Raw genomic sequence first — 27,306 nt, forward strand, 5'->3', positions numbered from 1 at the left:
TTATTTATTTATTTATTGTTACTGCAAAGTCGAGGAGCCAATACTTAAGAATTTTACTGCCTTATAGTTGTATGGGACATGTAATAATAAAGACTCTTGAATTGAATTGAATTGTAGTTTCTGTAAGGTGGTAGTTATCTGCTTGTCAATGGTCTTTGTAGGGTCACAAGACTTTGTGTGGTAGATGTTGTCATCCAATAGAGCTTTGGCTATGTGGTTGTCGTCCACACGGTTCATCACGACTGTTGCACAGCCTTTTTCGGCAGGGACTATGATGATGCATTTGTCCTGGCGGAGACTTTGCAGCGCTTTCGACTCGTCGGCTGTTCTGTACAGCTTTCGTATTGGGTTGAGGAGTGTTGTGGTGAGTGGTGCACGTAGTCGTTCTTTGTCTCCTTGTTCGATGGGTAGATTGTAGATTATAGGTCCGAGAGCAGCGATGAGGTCAACAACAGCAGCATCGCTTGTATTAACATAATTAAACAGCATAATTCCATATGATCATACAAATTGAGACAGCCATTCAAAAGACATGTCAGCTCCGTCATAATCAGATAAGAAAGCGACTCTCGGGGAAGCTTCTTCTTCTTATCTTTTTCGTCTTCTTATCGTGTCCAAGGACAGTCTATACATGGCCCAGCCAAAACTGGACACACTTTTGCGCCTTGTTGTTGAATTTGGCAAGATGTTCAACAGTGCAGGGTTCATCTAGCGATGGACATTTCAGGAGATTTTGCATGGTCTGTCGCTCAGTTCCACATTCGCAAGTTGTCGGGCTGGTTGTATATCCCCATTTGTTTAGTGAGACCTTTGAACGACCTGCACCAGTTCTCAATATTTTCGAGCTTGCTCCCCATATTGTGTTAGTGAGCTTATTCAGGATGTTGTTTCGTGCACTCACTTTTGCCTTTGTCTTCTTGATGTGGTGCTTGAAGGTAAGGCATCGGTCAAGAGTGGCTCCTAAATAGATAGGGTGCTCGCAATGCCCCAGTGTTGCTCCACACCAGGTTACTTTAAGCTGGCGTTTGGCTTCACGGTTTCTGAGGTGGAATGCATAAACTTGCGTCTTTATTGGGTTTGCGCGAAGGTGGTTTTCTTCATAGTGAGATATTAGTCCCTCCAAGGCCTCAGGCAGCGTTTTCTCCACGGTGTTTAAATCAGTGCTTTGGGCAGTGACATATAAGTCATCAGCATATATAAAACGGCGTGTAACACTATCTATAGGTTGGTCATTTGTGTAGCTGTTGTACAGCAACGGTGAAAGCACACTTCCCTGAGGAAGACCATTCTTCTGAATGTGCCACCTGCTGCGCTTCCCACCTAGTTCATCATAGAACCGGCGGTTCTGAAGTATGCTTTCTAACAGCTCTATTAAGTGAATATCTTTTATCATCTCTAGGATCTTGCAGAGGAGACGCCTATGGTTCACTGTGTCGTATGCTGCTGACAGGTCTACAAAAACAGCGCCTGTTACCATCCCTTGCTCAAAACCATCTTCGATATGTTGTGTGAGGTTGAGCAGTAGGCTTGTTGTTGATTTGCCAGGGCGGAAACCTGCTTGCTCTGGAATGATCTTCCCATCTACAGTTGGTGTTATCCTATTGAGTACCAGGCATTCAAACAGCTTATAGATGTGGCAAAGCAGTGAAATTGGCTGAAAACTCTTAGGATCTGAGGGATCTTTTCCAGGCATTAATAGTGCTATTACATGTACCTTTTGCTAAATCCTAGGTAGCTTCTGTGTTGCCAGACAGTGGTTAAACAATTGCAGCAGCCATTTATTTGCTTGCTGTCTAAAATGCTTTATCTGCTCCGTTGCCATTTTGTCAAGACCAATTGCTTTCCCGTGTTTTAGACTAGATATTAGCTTTTACACGAGCCTCGATGTTGTATACAAAAAAGAAAAATATATATATACCAGTTTCTAGCTCTTTCATGGTGAATGGTCTCGTAAAGCCAAGGTCATCGCTGTATTCCTTCCTATCTAGTTGTGCTCTTGGTTGTTTCTTGTTGATTTTTCCGTTTAGGAGCAACTGGTGTGCAACTTGGTTAGCAGACACGTTTGGATGTTGGACAGCTTTCTTGGAATCACCTCCAAGTTTGCGTATGAGAGACCATGCCTTCTTGTTGTTTTTTGTGAGATCTGTTGTCTCTATCAAGGTGTTCCAACTGTTTTGACGCTCTTGAGAGATACTTAACATCACCCTCTCACCGGTAGATATTGTTTCCTCTGAAAAGGCATCAGATTCAAACATTGAGACATACTCCCAATAGAGGTCAGCATTCTCCTTGGTGAGACCAGGGATGTAGTGTACTCTGCAACCTCGGGGGATCTTCCTTCTCTCTGTTTTCTGGACAACTTTGGCAAACAGTTTGTAGTGCACAGGTAGTGGTTTAAAGCGTATAACCTTGCGGTCAAGTACTCATGTGAAACCGTTCCAATCGACCTTCTTGAATTTTAAGCGCCTTTTGAATGGTACGACGGTTGCTAACACTGCTGCATTTACCTGAATACCAATAGGCCAGTGTTGTGTCTGTGTTGTTGGGTCTGTGACAAACTTCTTGCAGAGGCCAGCGATGGCAAGGTCTGGGTTATAAGTTATAACTAACCTTCCAGCGGGCACTGTGGAAGGAAGCTGGCAGTATGGGATCGTGGATGAGATGAAGCTGGTTAGTGTCCATCCATTCTTCGACTGCTTCTCCATCGTTGTTTGACTCCTTGTACCCCCATTGGGTACTGTGGTTATTGAAATCTCCAATAATGATCTGTGGTTTTCTGTGCAGGTTGGGTACAGGGTTAGAGAAACTGAAATCTGTGCCAGGTGTCTTGTACACTGAGGTCACTAATACTTTGCTCAGCCCTACAGTTACAATTTCGATGTTATCCTCTTCTGTTTTTAGAAGTGGCTTCCACAACTGAACCAGCTCTAACATATACAGCACTGCCATATTGTCGATGAGGTCTTTCAGTAGCCAGGACCATTTCTGGTATTTTTTGGTGGTTGTTCACACTTCCTCTATGTGTCTCTTGCAGAGGACATCACACATCAAAATCAGCGGTACGATAATGTTGTATACACTACTTGCTGTGTGTGGTGGTGGTAGAATTGGTTGAAACAGGGCCATGACACAAATTCTTCTACCTTGGCCCCAAGGTAGATGTTGTCATCCAATAGAGCTTTGGCTTTGTGGTTGTAATCCACACCGTTCATCACGACTGTTGCACGACCTTTATCAGCAGGGACTATGATGATGCATTTGTCCTGGCGGAGACTTTGCAGCGCTTTGGCTGTTATGAACTGCTTGTGTTTCGGGTTGAGGTTGTCTTGTGATGAGTTGTGCACATAGTCGTTTTTTCTCTCCTCGTTCGATGGGTAGATTGTAGATTATAGGTTCGAGAGCAGCGATGAAGTCAACAACAGTCGCTTGTATTAACATAATTAAACAGCATAATTCCATATGATCATGCAAATCAAGACAGCCATTCAAAAGACTTGTCAGCTCTGTCATGATCAGATAAGAAAGCGACTCTCGGGCAAGCTAATTCGATTACACACAAGAACAACAACAGAAAAACACTGGTTACACAACCTTTCTGACAAACATTTAATGACAACAGAAGTCCATCTACTCGAACGCGGCCTCAACTTTAATACAAGCGATCTGTATATACAGTCATGGCCAAAAATATTGGCACCCTTGCACTTTTTTCAAACAAGTCACAATTTTCTCGAAAATAAGTTGAAATTGACAAAAGTATTTGGTCTCCACAATTCTCTATTTCACTGTTACTATTAAAGCACCTTTGTTTTTGATTCAGAACTTAATATATCCTTTTAAATCAGAAAATAAAAAGAACTGGCATTGACAAAATTATTGACACCCTGGACTTAATATTTGGTAGCACAGCTTTAGCACAAAATATCTGCAGTTAAGGGCTTCTTATAGCCATGAATGAGCTTCCTACACCTCTCTACTGGCAGTTTGGCCCACTCTACTTGTGCAAACTGCTCCAGTTCTCCCAAATTTGAAGGGTGCCTTCTACCAACTTCTGTTTTCAGATCTCCCCACAGGTGTTCAATGGGATTTCGATCTGGACTCATTGCTGGCCACTTCAGAACAGTCCAGCGTTTTGTCTTGAACCATTTCTGGGTGATCTTTGAAGTGTGTTTGGGGTCATTCTCCTGCTGCAAGACCCATGACCTTCAACGAAGACCCAGCTTTCTGACACTGGGTTGAACGTTGCACTCCAAAATGCCTTGGTAATCTCCTGATTTCATGATTCCATGCACACATTCAAGGCACCCAGTGCCAGAGGCAGCACAGAAACCCCAAAACATCACTGAACCTCCTCCATGTTTGACTGTAGGGAAGTTGTTCTTTTCTTTGAAGGCTTCATTTTGTTTTCGGTAAACATAGAGATGATGTGCTTTACCAAAAAATCTCTAATTTGGTCTCAGCTGTCCACAGGACATTCTCCCAGAAGGATTTTGGCTTGTTCAGGTGTGCTTTGACAAACTGCAGTCGGACTTTCTTAAGTCTCTCTCTCAGTAGTGGGGTCCTCCTGGGTCTCCTACCACAGAACCCCCTTTCATTGAGTTGGTGACGGATGGTGCGAGTTTAAACTGTCGCACCTTGTGTCTGAAGGTCAGCTTGAATCTGTTTGGCAGTTGATTGAGGTGCTTTCTCCACCATTCCAACAATCCTTCGCTGCAATATTCGGTCAAGCTTTTCTTGTGGCCACATCCAGGGAGGTCGGCTACAGTGCCATGGGCCTTAAACTTCCTCATAACATTGTGTACGGTGGACACAGGAACACCAAGGTCTCTGGAGATAGACTTGTAGCCTTGAGATTGTCCATGCTTGGCTATAATCTTTTGTCTGACCTCCTCAGACAATTCTCCGGTTTTCTTTCTTTTCTGCAAGCTCATTGCGGTACACACAGTGACACAAAATAGCAGAATGACTCCTTTTCCCCATTCAAACTGGTTGAATGAGTGATTTTTATATTGCAGGCACCTGCAATTCACCACAGGTGAGTTCATTTCCAAAGTAAAGGAGAATCACTTGCTTGAAATCTAATTCTTCCTGACAACTTCTAAAAGGTGGCAATAATATTGTCTGTGCCATTTAGGATTTCTGTGTGGAATACGCTAAGATTTAATAATTGTTATGCCTCCGTCGACGAAGTTTCTGGAGGCATTATGTTTTCACGTTGTCCGTCCGGCTGTCTGTCATAGGTTTTTGTTACTGCGATAACTTGAGAATTGCTGAAGGGATCTTAGTCAAACTGGGTGCAGGTATATATAATGAGGTAAAGATGAACTGATTAGATTTTGAGGTCACGAGGTCAAAGGCCAAATGTCAGAGGTCATGTTAGGTAAAAAAAATCCTGTTACCGCGATAACTTGCGAACCAGTGAGGAGATTCTGACCAAATTTGGTACACTTATGTAGAATGGGGTATAGATTAACTGATTAGATTTTGGGGTCAAGAGGTCAAAGGTCAAAGTCTGTAATATGTCATTTAACTTGAGAATGGCTGAAGTAATCTAATTCAAACTTGGTACAGGTATGTGTAATGAAGTAAAAATTTACTGATTAGAATTTGGAGCCAAGAGGTCAAAGGTCAAAGTCTGTATTAGGTCTATAATTTGCGAATGGCGAAAGGGATCTAATTCAAACTTGGTACAGATATGTATAATGATGTAAAGATGAACTGATTAAATTTTAGTGTCAATAGGTCAACGATCAGAGGTCATGTGAGGTAAAAATGTGATAACTTGAGAACAACTGAATGGATTTAAAGCAAACTTAGTAAAAGTATTTTAATGATATAATAACGTGGGTGTAGCTGTAGGCATATCGGTTGACGTCCTGATGTCGAAGAGTGTCGTTCTAGTTTCAGATTTTTTTGATTTGTTCTACTGCAAACCAAGGAAATACATATGTGGATACCAAAATATTTTTTGATTTCAACAATTTTCTGGAAGAAATGGTGCATTATTTGAAAAATGTGCAAGGCTGACCAAATATTTTTGTCCACGAATGTGTATATATATATATATATATATATATATATATATATATATATATATATATATATATATATATATATTATATATATATACTGTATATAATACTGCATTAGGATGGTTCTTCAAAATGAAAGTTAGAAAAGTCATGCTCCTAACACTGAAATTTTTTTATGTATTCAGGTCCATCTACTCGTCCATCTACATTTCCCTTGTAGTGAAATTTTAAGCCATTTGGACTAACTTTAGGGGTTGCACACGGAGTTTGTAATTTCACATATTTGGCTCGCATAAATTTTTGGAGCTGATTATTTATTCTCCACTGCTATACTTGTGATTTTGACCATTACAGTTGACCTATGACCTTTCTAAGTACTGCACATTTTGAAGTTGTTTTTAAGTTAATTGAATACAGTACAGCTGTACTCTGGTGTATGAAGTTGCTCTCATTGAACAGTACAATCGTCTTCTGACAAGGGATGAACAGCAAACCCAGTATCTGCTTCAAGTTGTGACAGAACATCGCAAGAGGTTTCCCGATTACTGGAAATCAACACTTATCGGGCAACAATGAGTGGCTGGCAACCATGAGTCACTGTGCAACCCCTAAAACTTGATGTATTCAAAAAATATTTCACATGCAGAGGTTTTACCTCAACACCAAAAAAATTAAAGGTTAGGAGTAAAACAATTCAATTTTCTTTTTTGCCTTATGTAGCTAAGAACCACCCTAATACTGTATATATATATATATATATATATATATATGCATAATCCTCTGTTAAAGTTATATGTGTGTGTGTACATAATATACATATACATGGGCACGGGCATTGAGGAAGTTAGGAGTGGAGGAATGGTTGATCAGAGTAGTGATGGCAATGTACAAAAGAGCGCGCACAGCTGTAAGGACGAAGGACGGGAACAGTGGTGAGTTTGAGGTGAAGGTGGGAGTGCATCAGGGGTCGGTACTAAGTCCACTACTATTTGTAGCTGTGATGGAGGTGCTGGCTCAGAACGTAAAGGAGGGTTTACCGTGGGAGTTGTTGTATGCAGATGATCTGGTGTTGATTCTGGAAAGTATGGATGGACTGAAGGAAAAGATGAACAAGTGGAAGGAATGTATGGAGACAAAAGGTCTGAAGGTGAATATCGGAAAGACGAAGGTGATGGCAAGTGGTAAAGCATGTGGTGAGGTGGAAAGAACTGGGAAGTGGCCGTGTGCTGTGTGCAGGAAGGGTGTCGGAGTGAACTCCATTCAATGTACAATGTGCGCTGAGTGGGTTCATCAAAAATGTAGTGGTCTGACAGGGTCATTTACCAGTGTGGCAGCTACATTCAAATGTAAGGTGTGCACAGAGAGAGCTGCAGATGGAGGAAATGTTGAGTTGGATCTTGGAGACGGCATGAAGCTGGAAGGTGTGAAAACATTTTGCTACCTCGGAGACATGCTGAATGGAGAAGGTGGATCAGACTTGGCAACGGTTGCTCGAGTGAGATGTGCATGGAAGAAGTTTCGGGAACTGAGTGGCGTGCTGATGAGGAGGAGAGTGTCGCTGAAGCTGAAGGGAAAGGTGTATGCTGCATGTGTGAGAAGTGTTATGATTTATGGGAGCGAGACATGGGTAATGAACGTAGAGCAGCAACGAAGGCTGGAAAGGGTGGAAATGTGAATGGTTCGATGGATGTGCGGAGTGTCGTTGAGAGAGAGGAAGACAAATGATGAATTGCGAAAGATGATGGGAATATTGCCTGTGATTGATGCTGTGAAGAGGAACAGGTTGAGATGGTTTGGTCGTGTGTTGAGGAAGGATGAAAGTGACTGGTTGAGAAGAGTGATGGAAGTTAATGTAGAAGGAAGTCTAGGATGGGGAAGACCGAGAAAGACTTGGCTAAAGATGGTGGAAGAAGAAATGCGGGCAAGGGGGTTAACAAGGAGAGATGCAGAAAATAGGGCAAAATGGAGAAGATTGTCATGGGGACCGCAAGGCTAACCCCCGCTCTAGCAGGGAAAATGGCCTTAAAATGCATGTTGTTGTTGTTGTTGTTGTACATAATATACATATACATAATAATCCTTCAATCATTATCTTTTCTTTTCTATCTAAACAGTTTAAGGAATGTTTCTTGAATGTTTTTTATACCTATAGATACAACAACAACAACAACAGGCATTTTAAGGCCATTTGTTGTTTTAGTATCTATATTTATACCTATAGATGTTTTAGGTGATATATGTACTATATACTAAGACAAACATTTGACTAACTGACGCTAGATGTGAACTGTACGTAACTGTTCTGACTTACGTACAAGTTCGACTTACACACAGACTTAAAAACGGAACTCGTACACACACACACACACACACACACACACACACACACACACACACACACACACACACACACACACACACACACACACACAACACACACAAAACTTTAACAGAGGATTCTGAGGGAAAAAAGTGAGGCTGTCAATGTAATTTGATTACATAGGTCAAAAAGGTGACAAATAAGGTTAAGGTGACTGAAGATTTTCGTCATAAGTGTCATGCCTGACGCCTTCTTGTCTTTTGTTTGTTTTTCCGGGAGATGTCTCAGCCATCCTTTGTAGCTAGAAAGCTTATATTTGGCCGCAATAATGAACAAGTGCTTTGGCAAAACAGCATTTTTCATTTTTGATTAATGAATCAATTGATTAATTACTGAATTACTCGTATTATCGATTTATTTAATACTTATTTATTTTTATTTCTCATCTGGGCAATATCTCGGGCCCGTTTTGAGATAAGAAGCTGATATTTCGACACGACATTGACCAAGTGATTTGGCTATAAAGGGTATTATTTACTTATTTATTTATTTATTATTTACTTTTTTGATTAATTCATTAATTTTCAAAAAGTTACACATTCAGATGAAACAGTGGTGGTTTCGCTATGCTATTAGCCAATTGAGAAATTCATTATTTTACGGTTAATATGTATTTATTTTGATGATGCAATTATCAATCAATTGTTATTCACCACTCTCTCCCAATTCCGTCTCCATATGCTGCACTGCCACATCGCAGGGCACTGAGGGTGTCCTCTCAATGTCACGCACTCTAGGATATGTTATTTATTTATTTGGCATGGGGTCGGTGTACTTTGAATGTTCTGTATCTCCACTTGTCTTATTTCTGGTTAATATCCATACTTTCCTTTGTGTAGCCTCCACCTTGAGTGGGCCTTTGGCTTTGTATTGGGTGAAATTCCATTTAAAAAAACCTAGTAAGCCAGTTTTAAAGTTGGAAAAAAAATGGAAGCATTATTGCTTACTAATATTGGCACTCCATCGACATGAAGTTTAAAATGATTTGATTAATGAACAGGATTAAATCATTAAATTGATATATGGTGGAAAATTCCATGCCCAGACCAGGAATCGAACCCAGGCCCTCTGGAAAACCGGACCAGTGCTCTGCCATCTGAGCTATCTGGACGACCCTGACCAAGCATGTAATTTTCCCACACATATAATTGCCACTCTCTTTCCATCAATGCTTCCGGGGCACTCGCTGCCAACCATAGAGGCACCAACTGCCTGAACACGAGAGGGTGTTCCCCCAATGGGGGGACAAATCCATTTCCTCTATTATAAGCACCACTGGGGGCGTAGTGAAGCAATTCAATTCATTAACAGGATTAAATAATTAAATTGCTATATGTGGGAAAATTACATGCCCAGACCAGGAATCGAGCCCAGGTTCTCTGGAAAACCGTACTAGTGCTCTGCCATCTGAGCTATCTGGGTGACCCAGACTGAGCACGCAATTTTTCCACACATACAGTGTGATTGCCACTCTCTTTTCGATTCCTGGTACTAAGTGATGTGAATTGCTTCCTGGTACTAAGATTGCTAACAACTACGATAACTAAGTGATGAGTAACTCGGCAGACCAAAAGCAAGGATTTCGGATTCGTCCAGGATACTAGCATATAGCGGCCTACTCTTTTACAACGAAACCAGGGGCTGTTTAACATCTACAAGCAAGTGCTACCATGCAGGACAGCCATTGCAACACCCCCTCTGAAGGAGAGCACACTGTGTACAGGATTATAACTTCTTATTGGCAAAAGCACGTATTATTAGAAAACAAATGCAAATCAAGTTTGTTGGTTGCATCAGTCGAGTTAAATATAATGGGGTGTTCATGATGTAACATTTTGGAAGCCATAATGACACCATGTTACTCTTCCCCAAAAGCCATTGTTTGAATAGATTCGAGTTGGGATATTATTGCTTAAATGTGACCGCCTGAAGATTAATATTGTTTTGAGATCGCTCCAATACCACCGCCCGCTGCCAACATAAACTGAACCAATTGTCATGTCAAGGGCAATGGAAGAACCTTCCGTGCGTAACTATTATTGTTATTTTATGAGTCATCCTTCCAATGCGTAAGTGATGATTTCCTTTCAATTTTTGTTGCCAAATTTAAAATAAGCCAAAGCTATGACCTGCCAGTTTCAAGTATTCTTTATATCATTAAATTATTCGAAAATAAACTCTTAGCTTGAACAACTGTGAATTACTATCTATCGATGTTTTTAAAATTTTCATCCTGATGTGAAACCTACCCCACCATTAAGCAGTAAATGCAACCTCACAGTGAATCTGCCATTATTATCTGTGGAAGCAGCCATATCCTGCCTTTGTGGGTCCACATGACTTGTTGTAAAAGCATGTGATGTCAAATATGTATTGTAAAGCCAATCAAAGACACACAAAGGCAAGGCAAGGCTGCTTCTCCAGAAATTATTGAGTGGCGCAGACAGGCGGTGGGATTGAAATTGGATATTTTCTTTGCTTTAACTTGTTTAACAATATGTATGGTTCAGCTCACAGAGACTTCCCTTTCTTTTGATGCCGACATGATCTAAATAGTACAAACAAAGAAATAAAAAATGCATAATTGCTTTCGTCGATACATTTGCAAGTCTTAGCAGATCTGAAAACTACTTTCATTCTATTGCACGAACAATGCTTCTTTTTTACCCCAAACAAATCCTTCAAAAAGACTGAGTTTTATTCATTCAGATTGGTGTTAATAGTTCTCGACGGCTTTTTATTTTCTTTCCAGTAGCGAGGCTGATGGAAAGCAAGGTATAACTGACAGTTGGGCAAATATTAAAGGAATGAACAAACAGGAAAGAGGAGAGGTAGGAAGGGGGGAAACACTGAAACTAACAAGTAAGATGGTTGAGTTACAAAAGGTTTAATAGGGGTAATAAAGACCATAAGTAAGAATTGAGGATAATAATACAGGGTGTTCCAAAAAGACCCGGACAAATTTGGTTGTTAATATATTTAGAACCACAAATGATCCAATGATACACTTTGGTTTATATGATACAGAAACTCATGTTTTGTGGACACCATCAATACACTTCAATGTGAGATGCGTTTGTCACGCACAGGACATCAAGACGGTTGACAAGTTCTTGCCATGTTCGGCTCAGCATGTTTGCGTCCACATATTCGTGCACGCAGCTGTGATCCGAGAACGAAGATCCTGCAGGTTTGCCAGCTTGATGTTGTAGACAACATCTCTGACAAACCCCCACAGAAAAAAACAAACAAGTGAGGTTATGTCTGGTTATCGTGGGGTCCAGGCGATTGGTCCATTTTGGCCAATCTAGCGACCTGGAATTTTTTCATTCAGGACAGCTCAAACAACTAAGGCCCATTGAGGAGGAGATACTATTCGAAGATGGCAGATTCCTTCCATACCTTGTATGGAAATTGCACTGAACTTGCCTGTCAGATCTCGTCTCGGTGAACCATTCGACACACTGAGCTTTCTCCTGTGGAGTCGCGATTTTCTTTTACATTAAACCACCAGACCTAAAAGTACGGAAAACTTTATGATTTTCTGTATCATAAAAAACAAAGGGTATCATATCATTTGTGGTACTAAATATATTAACAAACAAAGTTGTCCAGGTCTTTTTGGAACATCATGTATATGGCAGTGCACTGGAGGGAAGAGTGAGACAGAACAGCCCTTGGAAGGTGGTTCCACAGATGGGAGAAGCAAGGAATAAAAAAGTTGAGCTGTACAGTCAGTCTGGATTTTGGAAGGTTAACCAGAAGGGGGTTACTGGAAGAGCTTGCGTGCATCCTCGAGTTGCTGGGGAGAATCGTAGGACTGAGAGAGATTAGAGCGAGCAATGTTGGAAAATAGACTCAAGAAGACAGAGAGGCCACGGACCTGCTTGCAATGTGAGAGTGGCAGACCTTGTGCTTCGACGTCAGCATGGGAGATTGCAATAATTTTGAGAGCTTTAGATTCCACAGAATCCATAGAGGCATGTGATGCTGGGGCGCCAAACAATAGTGGAGTGCAGTCAGTACTCCATTGAGCTATGGACAAAGGCCTTGTATCTTGTATACTGTGAGTAGCTTTGATTTTCTCAGATGGCAGAGCACTGGTATGGTTCACCAGAGGACCTGGGTTTGATTCCCGGTAGACTGGATGTGCAATTTTCCCACATGTCAACGTGGTATATACAGGGTGAGCCAGAAATATGGTCATTTTTGAAATTCGTGTGAAGGAAATAAAAAATTGTATTTTAAAATAAATTAATTTATGATATTGAAGTACATAAAATGTATTTTTATTATTTCTAATTTTTACTGATTTCGTTTTATTTTTTGCAGGCAAAACACTTGAGTAACCATGTGGAACTGGTCGGGTGAAGAACGCACTTTCGCTATCAAAACTTTTTACAAGAATATTGATCGTGCAACTGCTGCACAACGTCAATTCAAACTCCATTTCAATGTTCAACGTCATGGAAATGTGCCGTCTGTTCGTACTATCAAGTTATGGGTTCAGAAGTTTGAGAGGACCGCTTCAACTTTAAAAGAGAAACCGCCGGGAGCACCCAAATCAGTAAGAACGGCACAAAACATAGAGCGTGTAAGGGAGTCAGTTTTGAGAAGTCCGCATCGCTCCACCCGAAAGCATGCATCAGCCTTAAGAATTTCTCACACGTCACTACGCCACATTTTGCATAAGGATAAAAACTTTTATCCCTATAAAATTAAAACTATCCAGGAATTAAGCCAAGATGATGGGATTGCCCGCAAGAAGTTTTGTGAGGGAATGCTTTCATTTATGGACGGAAATGAAAACCAAAACATTTCCAACAATTTGTTCATGTCTGATGAAGCACATTTTCATCTGTGTGTCCATGTCAACAAGCAAAATACTCGTTTTTGGGCAGCCGAAAACCCAAGAGAAATGCACATGAAACCGTTACACAGTCCCAAAGTCACAGTGTGGTGTGCACTTTCGTCGTTTGGCAGCATAGGGCCTTAATTCTTTGAGAACGATAACGGAAATGCCGTCACTGTTACTGCAGCTTGATTATACCGATATGGTTTGTAACTTCCTCTCCAGAGAATTAAACAGATTTGCAGAAGTGAGCCCAATGACGTGGTTTCAGCAAGATAGTGCAACCTCCACCACCAGTGTCCATGACTACTGTAAGGGTGCTCTTTCCAAAGCATGTCATTTCCAGAAACAGCGATATTCCATGGCCAGCGAGGTCACCCGATCTGACTGCATGTGATTATTTATTGTGGTCATATCTAAAGGACAAAATGTATGTTAACCATCCACAAACTCTTCATGAACTTAAGGAAAACATCAGACGTGAAATCAATGATGTTGACGTGGCGATGTTGCAGAATGTCATGAATTATTGACGTCCAAGATTGGAGGAATGTGTCAGTGCGCATCTCCCAGTGCGCATCAATGTGTCAGACGAAATGGTGCACATCTCCTAGATGTTCTTCTCCACAAATAAATGGCATGTTATGTATTTCACTTTCTTGTAAAAATTTGTTTTGAAATACAACTTTTTATTACCTTTACAAGAGTGTTAAAAATAACCATATTTTTGGCTCACCCTGTATATATATATATATATATATATATATATATATATATATATATATATAGTTACGGTTCTCTCGCCGGCCTTCTCCCCTTATCAAGGGGGGATTAATCCCCTTGTCTTTACTGGCCTGGCGCAAACCGAGATTTATTATGTCCCAGCCGGACAGCGCCAAATAGGGTTTCGGGACCAAATTCTCGCTCGTACCTAAGTACTCGCGCTGCCCTGGAAGCGAGGAAACAAGCCTCGCACGAACCACATGAGCTTGGAGTACGCCGAGCGGTTTGCGTACACGTGATCCGCGCAGTTATAATTAATGGACCCCGATTCAAGCGATCTTATTCGTGCCACGCTTAGTCAATTGGAGAAATCACGGGAACGATCAAATCAAGAAGAAAGGAAGAACAGATAGGTTTAATGATTACCACACGTATATACAGTTCTGGACGAAGAGACACAGAGAAATCCTTATACAGTCTTAATTACCCCAGAGACAACGGGCCCGTCTCACACACTCACACAGGGTATTGCAGATGGGCAGGTGGTCCCCAGCGCGTCCAAGGGTGGTCCTCGTCCAGCCCTCCACAGTCCCCGGCACGTCCGCGAAGATGGAGATCGGCGAAGGCAGGGCAACGTAGCGTGTCTGTCGAGCAAAGGCGATATATCGGGGCGAACGGTAGGGAGGACTTTTATGGCAAAGGGCGGGGCGGCTTTTACGGCAAAGGGCGGTTACTCAGCCTCGTTCACTCGCTTGGCTGAAATGCGCAAGTTCGTTATCAACGCGCCTGGCTGCGCCTGCGTATATCTAGCGACCAACTCTTCTTCCTCAATTCACTGGGTGTTGGTTAGCGTGCGCGTTCTTATGCGATAGTCAAGTTCATCAAGCGGTACATTGCGAGTTCTCTCATCACAAGCTCCCCGATGCCAGTCCTCCACTTTAGTCCTCTCTTCCCTCTGCAAGTCCTGTCGATGGCTTTGCGCATCGGGTTATATAGGCATGCCCCGCAAACCTTCTGGAACTCACCAGACTCTTCTCACCACGCCCTCTGACGCCGCCACCTCTGAGCTCTGATTGGCGGCTCATTCTTACCGTCATCGCCTCTGCCGCTCCGACCTCAATGCCGCCCCCACCTTTTTAGGCCTACCTCGTGTTAACTCGACTAGTGAACAACCAATGGGTAGCAAAATGGATCGCGCCTGTAGAGGTAGAATGGTTTGCAGAAGTAGGACCTACTCTCCTGTCTTTACACAACGCAGAATTAACACTGGAAAGGGCCTGCTCTCACACATACTAAGACATAACTATACTACAAATGAGGCTACATGTTGCTTGTGTGACTATCTATGGGGGGCAACCTTTAACCTTTATTGAGCTCACTTTACAAACCTCAAAACCGTAGCACTATATATATATATATATACCAGTTATTATGCGTTAAATAAATTAATATTAGTTAAATTAGTTCGTTAAATATAGTATGCATATATATATATGCAGCCGCAGTCTGCCTAGCAGAGGGATGGGGTACTGTACAACACAATTTAGTTTTGTCTGCCAAAAAGAAGAGAAGGCTTTTCAGAGCATCTGAGATGCCATTAATATACATTATTTAGGATGTGACAAAGCATCATATTATTTGAAGCAATATTTTGTTGACATTGTTTTGTTACAAATATAAGTTAATCATTCATATAAGCCTGGTGTTGGCTAAGTGGTTAAGGTGGCTGGCTTAATTTCTTAGGGTCCTGAGTTTGAGCCCCTGTCGTGCCTTTAAATAACACCAGGTGGGTTGACAGCCTGTCATCATTCCACGGTCAGCGAAATGAATGCCAGCTTACTTGGAACAGGGGCCTCAGCGGCACAGCCACATTCCCAGCAATGATGCAACCAGTAGCCACACGTGACATACGAAATGAGTGAATTAATCAGTCATATGGATCAACTTGTTCACCATCAATTTCATTGCAAAGTGGTATTCTCTTCCAGCTACATTCATGAATTATGTGCAGTAAATCTGGATCAATTCCACTGAATGCTGTTATTACAGCATTTTTCACCTCCACTGCTGTCTTTTTATTGGCTGCAATCACCTTTTGTTTAATTAGTCCTCAGCCAGCGTTGTCACAGGATGTTAAGTCAGGGCTTCGAGGCGGCCAGGGTACCAGTCCGATTTTCCCGACCCAACATTGTGGAAAATGTTCGTTCAGAAGATTTCTAAAATTTCTTGTTGTGATAGCTGTACGTGCAGGAGCGCCGTCTTGCTAGTATAGTGCAGTTTCTTGAACTCCTAAGTGATCAAGTGCTGGCATGAACTCATCTCTCAGCATGGCTATGTAGTATGTACCTTTGAATAGTAATTGTTTCATCAATAAAGAATGTACCGACTTCATTGTCTTTATTCATTCATGCCCACATCATTACTGCTAACCCTAACCCTAACCCTCAGTGAAAAAAGTACTGAGTCCTTAGATATAGCTGACATTTTTTATCAATTCTGAACAGTTTATCGCAAATTTCCTGATCAAGTGGTGATAAAAATTGGGTTAATGTTGACTTCCAATCTCGCACGTCTTCACTCTTCAGACAACTTTGCACTGTTTATTTAGTTATCTGCAGTTAAAATGAGCACTTGTGAATACTCTTGATCGGTGATCTGGTCACTGATACCAACATTGCTTCTTTATCGACATTGGACGGACATCCTGTGTACGGTCTGTCATTTAATGAACCTGTGTTAAAGAGGCTGTCGTGGCAGTTCTTAATTACACGTCCATCTGGTGGTGTTCCATTCCATCAAATCTTTCAGCAAACTTTTGCCGAACTCCTTCCATTACATTTTTGGCTTGAGCACGGTCACGCAAAGTCACTGCAGCAATGATGCGAAACTCACACCTGTAAACACTTTGATCAGCTTAAATAATCGGAAACAATATATTTAACATGAGTTAAAAGAAGGATTTTGAATTAAGATTACATTTAATATATAACTGAATCCTGGTGTTGGCTTAGCGGTTAGGGTGCCGGCTTGGGATCCTAGGATCCTGAGTTTGAATCCCGGTCGATCGCTGAAGTAACACCAGGGGGGTTTACTCAACCTGTCAATCCTTCCGAGTTCGGCAAATTGAGTACCAGCTTGCTGGGATGAATGATCACGGTGTGTACCCTGATTTAGAATAGGTACACCGTATCCCTGTGCATCGTAAGAGTGTGACCAAGGGTTGGCGTCAGGAAGAGCATCCGGCCATAAAAACATTGCTTCAAACAGGGATCCATGATTGTCATGGGGCCCGCAAGGCTAACCCCTGCTCCAGCGGGGAAAAATCGCCTTAAAACGATCATTCATTCATTCATTAATTTAATATATAACTGGTAATGTAATTGGTTAAATAATTAATGAAATAATTCAACAGTCATGCGATTGGTTGACCATATTTTCAATACAAAAAATAATGATAAAAATAAAAATTACTTATTTTATGTTCAGTAGCGATTTCTTGGACAAGCTGTAGGTGAGGACCAATACTGGGCTCAAAACACACCCTTGGGGAACTCGAGTCTCCACTTGGATATGGGAGGAAAGGGTTCCATTATTGGTAACAAGTTGACTGCGTGAGTGGCTGAGGTCAGAAAGCCAGGAATGAAGTCGGACTTCTATTGCACATGCGGAGAGCTTGGCCAGCAAATCAGGATTCCAGACTGTTTATAATGCGTGGAATATGTCCAAGTGGATGCTCCTAACAGGGTTTGACATTGAGGGCCTCCATACAATGCTGAGAGAGGAGCAACAGCATGTCCAGAGTTGAGTGACCGGACGGAATCCAAACTGGTGGTCGGAGATCAGGTTGTTTGATAATAGGAAAGACTTGACATCAAAATTACGAGCATTGATGAATTACATAGCTTTGCTAATAATTGGAAGTAAGCTCTCTGGTCTATAATAATCCAAAGTTCTGAGAGCACTAAACGTCCAACCGGTGGACAGACGTAGTCCACCCTTGCATTTATTTAAAAGACTAGGGCATGCCCGTACTATATATATATCTAAAAGTATATCCCCCCCCCTCTATTTACATGCAATGGTTTGGTCCAAAGCTAACGGCTTGCGAGTACGGTGACAATCCCCCCCCTCTATTTACATGAAATGGTTTGGTCCAAAGCTAACGGCTAGCGGAGTTTGGTAAAGAAATCGCCATAGCGTGCACAAATGCGCAGGAAAGCGAAAGAATCGCAAATTAGTTTTAATTAGTTTTAAAACATAGTTTAACGCCAACATAGCGGCAACATAGTTTGCCAACGTGAAATAAATGAATACGCTCTCAAATGTGCCAAAAAAAAAAAAAAACGCTACCCGTACGCTCTACCCCGCCCGTACGCCCGTAAACAAAAAAAACAACGCTCTTCGCTTCCGCCCTTCGCTCTGACTGAATTGGGAGAAATAATGCGCATAAGAAATCGAGAAATTATTATTTTCTCCGGAAGAAATCGAATTACGTACCGTAATGGCGCACGCGCTGGGCTCAGCATCAGCTCGCTCTCACATCGGCCACGCCTACGCAATAACGCGTTCTGTGATTGGATGCCGGAAGTGCAGTCCTCACTGTCCGGAAGGTCGCAAATCGCAGTTACGATGAATCGCAAATTAGTTTTAATTAGTTTTAAAACATAGTTTAACGGCAACATAGTTTGCCGACGGGAAATAAATGAATACGCTCTCAAATGTGCCATCCGAGGCAGAGTGTGTTCGCCACGTTCGGCACACGCGATAGCTCGCTGCTCTCTGATTGGTTGAATCGTTTTTTGGACATAGCTCGGTAAGTAATTGTCCGATTAATATGAAACCTTGAAAAGGCACATCCTCGGGTCCCCAGCAATATACCTGGCAAGTTTCAAGTATATCGGACCGGTAGTTGTCGAGAAACAGCGGTCACAGACAAACAAACAAACAAACAAACATACACACAGAGATTAGTGGAATTATAGATAGATAAAGCATTAGCGATACATAAAGTGCTGGTACATCAGCAAGGCGATGTACAGAGCAAAGCAACTGATGATTGGCTCTTCTTCACCACTTCAGAATTTGCTTTATAGCAAACTTATGTACTCAGACCAAAAAATTGGTGAAAGCAACTCCCTCCACAAACAAGTTCTTCAATCATTAGCTACTAGAAGTTGCTTGTTAACACAAGCAGGATCAGTGTCTGGTAGTAACTAGAAAGAAATTTCTCAAACTTTTGTGATCTTTCCACACAGCTTAACTACAATATTATATCTTGTCACCCTTTTATACTCTACTCAACTTTTGGAATATGTCTACTCAACACCTCGCCCCAACAAACATTTACACAGCATATTGAAGCGCGGTGCTACGCGCGCTTACTTGTACAACAAGAAGGAAGCGGACAACGCGGTAAGTTTAAGAGTCTTTATTATACGAGCTCAACTGAAGCACTGGAGCGCTCCGGGCTACGCGCCCGGTGTATATCCCGCGGCCACGCCTACCCCTCGGGCGTGGCCGCCGCCCACTTGGTGCGTGGAATGATGCCCTCACGCCAGTGAGCTTTCGTGTCCGCCACACGCGCCCCCCCAGAATTCCCGCGCACCTGGAGGGCCAGTTTGCGGGGCAAACGGATGACCCGGCCGAAGCGCCCTCTGGCGACCGGCGGCGTCCGGCGTGCAGGGATGCCAGCTGGGATGCCTCCGGCTGCACCCGGGATGGGTGCAGGACCAGGGGGCGGCGGGCCTGGGCGGTGCCGGGGGTCCACCGCAGGGGGGCGGCCCCGACGCGGGGGCCGAGCCACCGGCGGTGGGTGGTCCACGTCGAGGTGGGCCGGCTTGAGGCGATCCACTGAGACGCGGTCGGGAGTGCCGCCGATGTCCAAGGTGAAATGTTTCACCCCGGTCTCCAGCACGCGGAAAGGCCTGTCGTACGGGGGCCGCAGTGGTGTCCGGTGGGCGTCGTGCCGGACGAAGACGTACTCCGCGGTGCGAAGCTCCGGGGCGACGTGCGTAGGCGGGTGCCCGTGGTGCGCCGTCGGCACCGGGGCGAACCTCCGGGCTGTCTCCTGCAGCGCGGAGCGTGGACCATGGTGCCGTGGGGTCAGGGAGGAACTCGCCCGGCACCCGCAGCGGTTGTCCGAAGACCAACTCCACCGCGGATGCGCGCAGGTCGTCCTTGGGCGCCGTCCGGAGGCCCCGCAGGACCCAGGGGAGCCTGTCGACCCAGCCGCCGTCGCAGAGGGTGGCCCGGAGCGCGGCCTTCAACGAGCGGTTGAACCGCTCGCACAGGCCGTTGGCCTGGGGGTGGTAGGCCGTGGTTCGGTGCAGCTGGACCCCGAGCCCCCGCGCGACCACCCCCCAGAGCTCCGAAGTGAACTGGGGACCACGGTCGAACGAGATGTCCGAGGGGGCGCCGAACCGGGCGACCCAGGTGGCGATGAACGCCTGTGCGACGTCCGTCGCCGCCAAAGGCACGGCCTCCGGCCACCGGGTGGTGCGGTCCACCATTGTCAGGACATGGGTGAAACCCCGCGAGGGGGGCAGAGGTCCCACCAGGTCCACGTGTACGTGGTCGAACCTTCGTTCCGGCACCGTGAACGGGGCCAATGGGGCCTGGGTGTGCCGGTGCACCTTTGCATGCTGGCACGCGAGGAACGTCCTGGTCCAGCCACGGACAGCCTTCCGGAGGCCATGCCAGACAAACTTGTCGGCGACCAACCTCTGGGAGGCCTTCGTGCCCGGGTGGGACAGGCCGTGGATGGCGTCAAAAACCTGACGCTGCCAGCCCGCGGGCACGATGGGGCGAGGCCGCCCGAGGGAGACGTCGCACAAGAGGGCCGTGCCCGCGCCGTCGAACGGCACCTCGGTGACGCGGAGGCCCGTGACGGCGGTCCGCAAGGCCTGGAGGCCGGGGTCGGCGGCCTGGTCCGCCGCCATCTGGGCATAGTCGATGCCAAGGTGGACTGCGTGGGCGACGGACCGGGAAAGGCAATCCGCCACCGGGTTGTCCTTCCCCGCGACGTGCCGGATGTCCGTTGTATATTCGGACACGGCCGAGAGGTGACGCTGCTGCCGGGCCGACCACGGCTCGGCGACCTTGCCCATCGCGAAGACCAGTGGCTTGTGGTCGACGAAGGCCGTGAACGCACGGCCCTCGAGCAGATGGCGGAAGTGCCTGACCGCCAGGTGAAGCCCGAGCAACTCGCGGTCGAAGGTACTATAGCGGCGTTCGGGCGGGTGAAGCTGCCGGCTGAAGAACGCCAGCGGTTGCCAAGCACCACGCACCCATTGCTCGTGCACCGCGCCCACCGCGTAGTCTGAGGCATCGGTGGTGAGGGCGATCGGTGCATCGGGCGCCGGGTGCGCGAGCATGGTGGCGTTAGCCAAGGCAAGCTTCGTGCCTGCGAACGCCGCGTCCATCTGCTCGGTCCAGGTAACGTCACCTTTGCCCGGCTTCCCTCGGATGGCCTCGTGCAAGGGGCGCAGGAGCTGGGCGATGCGGTGCAGGAACCGATAGTAAAAGTTTACCATGCCCAGGAACTCCTGGAGCCCCTTGATCGTGCGGGGGCGCGGAAACCCCTTCACCGCCTCCACCTTGGCCGGTAGGGGGACGGCCCCGTGCCTGGTGACGCGGTGCCCCAAAAAGTCGATGTCGGCGACGCCGAACCGGCACTTGGCGGGGTTCACGATGAGGCCATGCTGGCCTAGACGTTCGAAGAGCGTGCGGAGATGGTGAAGGTGCTCTTCGCGGGACGCGCTGGCGACGAGGATGTCGTCCAGGTAGACGTACACGAAATCCAAGTCGCGCAAGACGCTGTCCATTAGTCGCTGGAACGCCTGAGCCGCATTCTTCAAACCGATGGGCATCCGAAGAAATTCGAAAAGTCCGAACGGCGTGATGACCGCCGTCTTCGGGATGTCCTCCGGCCTGACGGGGACCTGATGGTAGCCGCGTATGAGGTCCACCTTCGAAAAGAAGGACATGCCCGCCAATCGGGCGGAGAAGTCCTGGATGTGGGGGACAGGGTAGCGGTCGGGGGTGGTGGCGTCGTTGAGGCACCGGTAGTCCCCGCATGGTCGCCATCCCCCGCCGGGCTTTGGGACGATGTGAAGCGGCGATGCCCAAGCACTCTCGGAGCGCCGCACGATGCCGAGCCGCTCCAGCGTAGCGAACTCCGCTTTAGCTACCGCGAGCTTCGTCGGCTCGAGGCGGCGTGCCCGGGCGTAGACCGGTGGCCCGGCGTTGGGGATGTGGTGTTCCACCCCGTGCTTGACGGCCCCCGCCGAGAAGGTGGGCCGCGTAAGGGCCAGGAAGCTGGCGAGGAGGCGGGTGAATTCGTCCACTGCCGGAAGCGTACAAACTAACCTCGCCGGGACCGAACCGCTCAGCAAGCCGCTTGGCGAGCCGCTCAACGAGCTGCTCAGCGCGCAAGCAAGCGAGCTGAACGTTTCAGCCTGGACGAGACGTCTGTTCTTCACATCTACCAACAACCCGTGTGCACAGAGGAAGTCCGCACCGAGCAGTGCCATGGGGACACTAGCGGCTACGAACGTCCACGCGAAGCGTTGCCTTCCGAACCGCAGGGAGAGGCAGCATTTGCCGAATGTGCGTATGGGTGTTCCGTTCGCGGCAAGCAACGCGGGGCCCCGGCCCGCGGTGTGCTTGTCGGACGTAGAGGCAGGGATAACGCTCACCTGTGCCCCCGTATCGCATAGGAAACGGCGCCCGGACAAGGTGTCCGTTATAAAAAGAAGGCTGCCGGAATGGCCGACGCTCAGGGCCGCTACCGAGCGCCGGCTTTGTGGTTTCCCTACTTGCCGAAGGAGCACGGCGGGCAACAATTCCTCGCCTTGTTGCCAAACCTGGCGTGGAAATGGCACCAGGTTTGTGGCGAAGGCGGAGGCCGCGGTTTTCGCGGTGGTGGTGGGCGTGGCGTGGCGGCGGCCACACGGCGTGCATCAGCCTCGGGATCCCCGAGGTGTGGTGCATCAGCATCAGGGTCAGCCTCGGGATGCGCGACGGCCGCGGCAAAACTCGCCTGCACGTCCAAAGCCGCGAAGAACCTGTCGGCCTCGGCAGCGAGCGCTCGGGGTTCCGTCGTCACAGAACCGGCCAACGCGAGGCGGACTCGTGCCGGCAGCTGGCGTCGAAATAACGCCCGGAAAAGAGCGTTCAGGGTTTCGTCGCCCATCAACGACAGCATATGGTCTATACGGACCGACGGTCGTGTGTCACCGAGCTCGGGGAGGTCCAGGAGGCGGTCGGCCCGTGCGTCCACCGTGAGGCCGAACGTGGCGAGGAGGAGACGCTTGATTGCCTCGTACCTGCCGTCGGCCGGTGGGTTCCTCAGGACCTACACGACGCGGGCGGCCGGGCCCGAGGGAGGCGACCACGTGGCAGTACCTGGTCTCGTCCACCGTGATGCCTCGAAGTCGGAACTGGGCTTCTGCCTGCAGGAACCAGACTTCGGCTTGCGTCTCCCAGAACTCGGGGAGTTTCATTTGGACCACGTTGGTTGCCATTGCTGTGGCGGGTTCGGGTGGTCAGCGACGGCTGACCAGAACGTTGGAAGGTCACCAATGAAGCACGGTGCTACGCGCGCTTACTTGTACAACAAGAAGGAAGTGGACAACGCGGTAAGTTTAAGAGTCTTTATTATACGAGCTCAACTGTAGCACTGGAGCGCTCCGGGCTGCGCGCCCGGTGTATATCCCGCGGCCATGCCTACCCCTCGGGCGTGGCCGCCGCCCACTTGGTGCGTGGAATGATGCCCTCACGCCAGTGAGCTTTCGTGTCCGCCACAATATATTTATTCAAAGATGAACTAATTGGATGATGCCATAAAAAGGGCAAAGGTCAGAGGTCATGTCAAGTCAAAATGTGATACTTGACAACATCTGAAGGGATTTGAATCAAACTTCGTACAAGTATGTATAATGACGTAATTATGTGGGCGGAGGCATATTAGTGGACGTTGCAACATCAAAGAGTGCCGTTCTAGTTTTCCAAGTACTGTAATTATTTGCCATTGAGAGATGGGGCCAAAAATGATATGTAGCATGATATTTGAAAAGGTTATGGATGGGTAATGACACAACTTGATGAATGAGTTTGGTTTGGTTTTGGTGACAAGAACAAGCCGATTGGATTTTGGTTCAGGTCCAGATACTGATCCGGCCTATCAGTGAGATACGGAAAACGAACATGTAGTTTCGGAGAACTTTGGTTCTGAATTTGCCCTGATCGCGCATGCACATAGAGGAGTGAGATAATTTTTACAGCGTAGCCCATCGGGCAAAGCCGTCTAGAACAATGTTTTGTCCATCTGTATGTACAGTCACGTGAAAAGGTAAGTACACCCCATGTAAAGTTTTGACTTTTTCAACATATTTCAACATACAACTATTTGATCTTTATTACAACAATATTGATAGATAAAGGTGATATAATATAACAAATATCATGAATCATTTACATTTTGTAGTCCATTGTATAATTTAAATAAACATAAATGCAAATTTCGTATCGCCATTTCACATGATTGTATCGCCATTCGAAAATCCAGTAAACACACCCAAATACAGGAAACAACACTTGCTTTTTGTGCAGGATTAATTTAATATGTCCGTTACTTATAGCAGCAACACCGGATTTAGATGAGAAATATAGGCAAGTTTTCATGTTTTACATATTTTCATCTCAATTTTCATCCATGCTTTCAATGGAAGCATCGATGCTATTATTTACTAAGCTAGGTTTCTTCATGATGCTGTGAACCTGCGTTAAAATCCCACATACTGTATTGCTTTTCCAATTTTCACCTGCTTTAAGTTTAGTTGAACAAAGGAGTTAAGTTGTGCAGTCACCCTGGATTGCTTTTTACAGTGTAGCCCATAGGGCAAAGCTGTCTAGAACAGTGTTTGTCCATCTGTAAGTGTGTATGTATGTATGTATGTCCACTCAAGCGTATACCAATCAGAGCTGAGAATCTGGTCACATGACAGGGTGTTGTGATTACGTCTGATGTCATTATGGCGGCGCTGCGGCTGACTCTCCACACACTGCCATTTTGATTTATATTCCGTTCAGGCCGAACATATGGTCGAACCTGTCATATATCACAATCGCCATGCTCTACCTTTACGTTTTTCATTCAGTGTGAAACACAAATAAACCGATTGTTAAAATGATCATCAAATATCGAAAGCATCGGCATTACGTCTTTTCCAACAATACGGTACGTATAGACCTATACCGTAGGAGTTATGACTCACCATCCACTTCAGACAAATTAAACCCAGGTTTCTTAATACAGTGGTATCGTTTCAGTCGTATCGTTTTCCTAGCAATAATAATATAATAGTAAATATAACCATAACACTTTAATCCCAATGTTGTGAATGGAAAGTTGATGGATTGAAGCGGTGTAACTGCGGAAGTAAGGAATTCACCTCGGTTTTTAAAAAATACATAATTTTCGTAATAATAACATAGTAAATCTAATCATAACACTAATCCCTTTGTCGTGACTGCAACGTTACTGGAAGTTAAATATATATCTTATATATATTAAAGTAGCAGAAGTTTTGTGTCCGATCGTCATGCTACGTCATTACGTATATGATGTCATTATGGCATAAACACCTGCTCACTTCGAGTTTGGCAGGAAAGGTCATTCCTCTTTGGGGTATATAGATTACAGTCGATCTATGGATGGGTCTCAAGAACATTGGGTGTGTGTTCATTTTCCAAATTCTTGTGGATAGATCACCAAGTGGTTAAAGCATTTGAGCAAGCACTCCATTGAAAACCCTTAAGGAACAGCTGGCTTGGCAAATGAGCAAATCTCCAACCCTTGTGGGGTATATAGATTACAGTAGATCTTCGCTCAGTTCTGTAAGTCAAACTTACCTCATGGATGTCGAGATTCCTCCAAATTTCTTTGTTGAATGTTATAAGCAGCATTAGCGTCTGCTTAAAAAGCTAAACATGTGTGTTTGTGGTTTATAATATTTTAACTTACTGTTTTAAAGGACGTCAAAAAAAAACACAAACAACAGGCTTGAAGAACTAATGTAAAGTGTTAAATACGATGGTGGAAATAAATTAACTGTGGTAAACCTTCGGAATTAATTTTTTATACGACCTTTAAAATCTTTATTTTATTTAAATTGAATTATGTACTTGAACACTGTAGAAACAAATTGCCTTTTTGATTTTGCAGTACCCTTCTACATTACAAACCCTTCCGTTTTGTAGTACTTGAACATGTTAAATAGGATGGTGTTTTAGACTGCTTCAATAGCACTAAACTTCCGGAATCTTTTTTAACGATCTTTAAACTCACTATTTTATTTAAATTTAAGTACTGTACATACTTGAACACTGTGTGGGGTAATGTGTGTGGGGTTCTACAGTGCCTTCAGAAAGGATTTGCACCCCTTGACTTTTTCACATTTTGTTGTGTTCAAGCCTGAATTAAAAATGGATTGAATTGAGTTTTTTTTCACAGTGTCACAGTGTAATTATATTTTTAGAATTTTTTGCAAAATAATTAAAAATGAGAAGCTCAAATATATTGAGTCAATAAGTATTCAACCCCTTTGCTATGACATTACAAATTGAGCTCAGTTGCATGCAATTTCCTTTGATCATCCTTGAGATGTCTCCACAACTTGATTGGAGTCCAACTCTAGCCAATTCAATGTATTGGACTTGATTTAGAAAGAAAGACAACTTTCTGTTTAAAGTCCCACATTTGACAGTGCATTTCAGAGCAGAAACTCAACCATGAAGTCCAAGGAACTGTCCATAGGACTCTGAGATAGAACTGTGAGGAGGCATAGATCTGGGGAAGGGTTTTAAACAATTTCTAGAGTGTTTAAGTTCCCAACAGCACAGTGAGCCCCATCATTGAACCACCTTTAGAGGCCATTTTTCCCCACAGCCCAGGGGTTGGCCTTTTTTGGGCACCGTGGTCCCCTTTTTGAAGCAATGTTTTACAGCCGGATGCCCTTCCTGCCGCCAACCCTGTTAGTCGACTCTTGCGACGCACCCCCTGGCGCAGTGAACTGGTCCTCAATTTGCCGACCTCGGAAGGATGACAGGCTGAGTCAACCCCCCTGGCATTAATTCAGCAATCGACCGGGATTCAAACCCAGGATCCGAGGATCCCAAGCCGTACCCTAACGGCAAAGCCAACACCAGCCTTAGAGTTCCCCAAGGAAGGATGCTGCCCTCAAATTTTGAGTGCATCATCCTGCAGATGGAAAAAGCTTCAAAATATTAACATATGACAAGATGAGCCCCATCCCATC

General features: G+C 45.3%; 1 protein-coding gene across 1 annotated transcript in view; it reads left to right on the top strand.

Moving 5' to 3' along the window:
* Positions 1-27,306, top strand: part of LOC137436231 (leucine-rich repeat and fibronectin type-III domain-containing protein 4-like) — a 462,955-nt gene that overhangs the window by 39,706 nt on the left and 395,943 nt on the right. The window lies entirely within an intron of this gene.

The sequence above is a fragment of the Myxine glutinosa genome, chromosome 11 (genome assembly GCF_964187855.1).
Source record: "Myxine glutinosa chromosome 11, kmMyxGlut1.1, whole genome shotgun sequence".
NCBI classification, from domain to species: Eukaryota; Metazoa; Chordata; class Myxini; order Myxiniformes; family Myxinidae; genus Myxine; species Myxine glutinosa.